This window comes from Hevea brasiliensis, chromosome 14 (assembly GCF_030052815.1).
Source record: "Hevea brasiliensis isolate MT/VB/25A 57/8 chromosome 14, ASM3005281v1, whole genome shotgun sequence".
NCBI lineage: Eukaryota > Viridiplantae > Streptophyta > Magnoliopsida > Malpighiales > Euphorbiaceae > Hevea > Hevea brasiliensis.
In genome coordinates, this window is record NC_079506.1 from 20,810,604 (window position 1) to 20,816,000 (window position 5,397).

A 5,397-nucleotide genomic window follows, 5' to 3' on the forward strand; every position below is an offset into this window, starting at 1 on the left:
TCAGCGAGGACGCTGAGTCCCATAAGGGGGGTGGATTGTAACACCTTAGGCAAATCCCACATCGACAAAATACGGGAGAGATGCTCGGTTTATAAGTTGTTGGTTCATAACTCCTAGTGACGCGTTTTAAAACCGTGAGGGCTTCGGCTCAGAGCGGACAATATCACTAGTGGGTCGGGCCATTACATTTGTGTTATGCACATTATATCATTTTATTTACCTATGCCTAGGAACGCCTAAACCTGGCTCTGATACCAATAAATGTAACACCCCTTACCCGGTCTATAGTGTAGCCGAGCAAAGTGTGCTACATTCGGTGCCGGAGCACCCTATTCTGTCTTGTCATGTATAATATTAATTCATTTAAATAATATTATGTGTAGAATTTTTTTTTTATCCCATTCTGGCACATCATTTCTCATGCTAATCGTTCATGTACCATATCATAACATTACTCATAATATTTTCAAATAAAATAAACCTGCATTATATTCATATAACATTACTCGCAATAATATACAATTTTATATACAATCCAAAATTTAGCTGCATATCTCCATCTGATTTATTACATACAATAACCAAAATACAAAATTTAACTATACATGAGCCCTACCAAAAGAAGCGGTGAGGTGACAATCTACTGTATGTGAGATCTGCTCAACTCCTGTCTAGGCTCTACTGCTGCTGCTGCTGTGGCTCTCCTGTACCTACGCGTGGTAAGAACCAACGCGCTAAGCATAATGCTTAGTGGTGCATATATTGAAATAAAAATAAATAAATAACTGAAATAATTATTCTACGTGTATTCTTATAAGAAAATATAAAATTTTTATGAATTTTCTAGGTCTTTTACATGTTTATAGAACTTTGGACAAAATAGATTAATCGGAGTCTTTTTATCATGTATCTTATGTTTGATTCATTGAAGTTCACCTTAACAATCTTCTCATGTATTTATTTCAATTAAGGATTTATACTCATTTCTGTGCCCAAGTAACCTATGACAGACTATAAAGACTGGATACACGGGGGTATACAAGTTAGACAGCCGTATGTCTATCAAGTATACAACGGTCATATCAGGCACAAGGCCAGCGGGCAGGCATAAGCCAGTAATAATAAAACTCTGATACCACAAATGTAACGGCCCGGCCCACTAGTGATATTGTCCGCTCTGGGCTGAAGCCCTCACGGTTTTAAAACGCGTCACTAGGAGTTAGGAACCTCCATCTTATAAACCCAGCATCTCTCCCGTGTTTTGTCGATGTGGGATTTGCCTAGGGTGTTACAGAGGAGGCGCCATTCTCTCTTGGAAGAGGAGCTGCTGCACGAGTTTGGAGCTCCAGAAACCAGAGACCTTGGTTCTTTCACCTGGGTTTTCCTATTTCAGTCCTTTTATCATGTTTTTCTTTATTCTTCCATCTATATTTCTTGTAAATACCATCATGAGTGAGTAATTTCTTTAGATTTTAGAGCTGGGAAATATGTCTTAGATTAATTTGTGGATTTGGATTGGGTATTTCCTTATTTTATATGAATATGAGTTTTGATTCCTTCCTTGTGTGCTTGATTTACTTGCCTAATGTTGGTACCCATTGGGTATTGTGTTAATCTTTGATTGAAGGACCGAAAGGTGAAAGTCATTGATGGGTAATCATGGATTGGAACTTAAAATCACCTAGATTTAGAAATAAACTAGGACTTTAAGAGGAATTAATTATTGGTTACAAAACTTAATGGGTTTTAAAGTAATCAAATGCATACGAAAGTAGGTTTGGTTATTTTAGAATACACTTTGATTTGCTTGAAAAAGATATCAAAGGGATTTAGAATAAATTTCCTTCAAACTCTATTTTTCCCTAAAAATTGGAATGCCCAAGACAAATCCCAATTAATTTATGCATAAACCCCCAACTCTGGAATCACTTTTACCATAATTAGACTTTCGTTTAAATTACCCATTGTTAATTTTAGTTTAATTGCGAACTAGAATTAGAATTTATTTGTTTGCTCTTTACCCATTTCAATTAGATTAATCAATTTACCTTGCTCATTTACATTTACCATTTATTCATTAATCATTAGCCCAAATAATCGCTTCATTCATAGTTTAGTAATCAAACAGCAAATCCTCGTGGGAACGATACTTGATTCATCACTTTATTACTTGAGACGACCCGTATACTTGCGGAATTAGTCACATCAAGTTTTGGCGCCGTTACCGGGGATTTGATTTTTGTTTGATATTGAACAATTGTTTGTTTGGTTAATTTGGGCACTTTATTTTATTTTATTTTCTTTTTACCATTTTACTTTGAGAATTTGTTTATTTTTGTTTTTCAGGTGCTTTATTTTATGAGAAGGACAAAAAGTGAAGAAATCAATTTATTCTTTGACCCAGAAATAGAGAAAAGAAAAGCTTTAAGAGCAGAATCTAAGAGGAGAAAAGCTGAAATTAAAGCTCAACAACAACAAGAAAGAGCACAAGAGCAAGAGGAATTACAAGAAGAAATGGCCAACAACAACAATAACAACCGCTCTGTGAAAGATCATGCCTATCCTAACATTGGAGATTTCATGCCAAGTATTACAAGACCAAGAGTAGAAGCTAATAATTTTGAACTGAAGCCTGCACTCTGTCAAATGGTACAATAAGCACAATTTGGAGGAAATCCAAGTGAAAGTCCACATGTGCATCTAGCACACTTTCTTGAGATCAGCGATATGTTGAAGATAAATGGAGTTTCTGATGATGCATTCGACTCAGATTATTTCCTTTTTCTCTGAAGGACCGAGCTAGAGAGTGGTTACATTCTTTGCCACCGGGTTCTATCACAACATGGGATGAACTTTCTCAAGCATTTTTAGCTCAATATTTTCCACCAAGCAAGACAGCTAAGCTAAGAAATGAGCTGACTTCTTTCAAACCTAGAGATGATGAGAGCTTGTATGAAGCATGGGAAAAGTACAAGGATTTGCAAAGGAGATGTCTACATCATGGGATTTCTAAGTGGATGCTTGTTCAACACTTTTACAATGGAGTTTCACCAGCTATTAGAAGTACGATTGATGCATCTTCTGGAGGTGACCTTATGGAGAAATCTGAAGATGAAGCTTTTTCCGCTCTTGATAAAATTGCTTATAACAGCTACCAATGGAGTTGTGAGAGGAATGAGATCAAGAAACCAGCTGGTATGTTTGACCTTGATGCCATGAATATGATTAATGCTAAGTTTGATGCTTTGACAAGGAAGATGGACAAGCTGAGCATGAAAGTATATTCTTCAGCCAGAGGTTCTAGTAATTCAGTAGAAGTTGGAGCTGCAAATGTCAATTGTGCAGCAGATTTTTCTGCACTTCATCAAGATTTTTCAAGTGAGCAAGTGGATTATATGGGGAACTACAATCAAAGACCAGGTGGTAACTCATTTTCTGCAACTTATGATCCAGCATGGAGAAACCACCCCAATTTCTCTTGGGGAGGTAGACAAGGGCAAAATCAGAATTTTCAGCAACCTTCTGGATATCAACAAAATCAGAATTTTCAGCAGAATAGAGGCCCCCCTCCTGGAATTTCTAAACCTCAAAATGCACCTGCTCCACCTGTAACAGCCCGATCCTTCTCTAGTTAGTATTGTCCGCTTTGGCCCATGGGCCTCACGGATTTGTCCCTTGGGAGGTTTCATTCCCAAAAGCGCGCTGACCAGGTGAGGAAGGCTCCCACATATATGGCCCAAATCTTTTCTTCCCGTTTCCGATGTGGGACACGAAGTTTTCACCCCAGTGCGTAGCTGGTTGAACAAGCACGTCCCAACCCCATCCCTGGGTCGTGACAAGCCCACCAGCTTCCGCCTGGTGCGTCCTCGCACCACACACCGTACTAGAGGAAGTCCAGCTCTGATACCAAATTGTAACAGTCCGATCCTTCTCCAGTTAGTATTGTCCAATATCACTAGTGGGCCGGGCCATTACATTTGTGGTATCAGAGCCGCTCCGCGTGCAACCTTGAACGATGGTGGGGCAAACCTCAGCGAGGACGCTGAGTCCCATAAGGGGGGTGGATTGTAACACCCTAGGCAAATCCCACATCGACAAAACACGGGAGAGATGCTGGGTTCATAAGATGGAGGTTCCTAACTCCTAGTGACGCGTTTTAAAACCGTGAGGGCTTCGGCCCAGAGCGGACAATATCACTAGTGGGCGGAGCCGTTACACCACCTCTACCACAACAAGCACAACTAGACAAGACAGCTAGATTGGAATCTATGATTGAAACTCTACTTGTGAGCCATCAAAGTCAACAAGAAATGATTTCTCAATTAGCATCTAAAGTGGATCAAATGGCAACACACAACAATATGTTAGAGAATCAGATAGCTCAACAAGCTAGCTCTTCAAGTAATAAAGCATTTGGGAAGCTTCCTAGCCAACCAGAAAATTCAAGGGAGCATTGCAAGGCTATTACATTGAGAAGTGGAAAAATATTGAAGGATGGAGATAAAAAGATTGAAGAGAAAGTTGAAGAAAAGAAAAGCAGAGAAGGAGATGAACAAACCGAAGCTGAAGTTAGAATTGAAGCTGAGAAAGAAAATTCAATGGAAGAAAAAGGAAGTAAGGAGGGGGAGTGCAAAGAAGAAGAGCCCAAATACGTTGCACCTAAAGCCTACATGCCACCTTTACCATTCCCACAAAGGTTTCAGAAAGCAAAATTGGATAAACAATTTGGGAAGTTTTTGGAGGTATTGAAGTCTTTGCATGTGACTATTCCTTTCACTGATGCCTTAGCACAAATGCCTTCATATGCCAAATTTTTAAAGGAGATTTTATCTAACAAGAAGAAATTGGAGGAATTTGAGACTGTAGCTCTCACGGAAGAAAGCAGTGCTATTTTGCAAAATAAGCTTCCACCCAAACTGAAGGATCCTGGAAGTTTCTCCATACCATGTCACATTGGGGATATTAGTATAGATAAGGCTTTGTGTGATCTTGGAGCCAGTGTTAGTCTGATGCCATTGTCTATCTATGAGAAAGTGAAGATTGGAGAAATGAAGCCTACTACCATATCACTACAGTTAGCAGATAGGTCTATTAAATTTCCAATTGGGGTAGTTGAGAATGTTCCTCTGAAAGTTGGGAAATTTTTCATACCAGTGGATTTTGTGGTATTGGAGATGGAGGAGGATGTACACATTCCTATTATTCTTGGTAGACCTTTCCTTGCTACTGCTGGAGCTGTGATTGATGTAAAAAATGGGAGGCTTACATTAGAAGTTAGGGAAGAGAAAGTAGAATTCAATTTGTTTCAAGCAATGAAAAAGAAAGATGATTCAAACTCATGCTTGAGAGTTGATGTGATAGATGAAGAGGTTAGAGAAGTGCCTAAAAAGCAACATC

General features: G+C 38.9%; 1 non-coding gene across 1 annotated transcript; it reads right to left on the reverse strand.

Annotated features, from left to right (window-relative positions):
• Positions 1–2,900: 2,900 nt before the first annotated feature.
• On the reverse strand, positions 2,901–3,007 carry LOC131173485 (small nucleolar RNA R71). The gene has a single exon (XR_009143801.1). It is a non-coding gene; the product is annotated as a small nucleolar RNA R71 (small nucleolar RNA).
• Between the last annotated feature and the right edge of the window lie 2,390 nt (positions 3,008–5,397).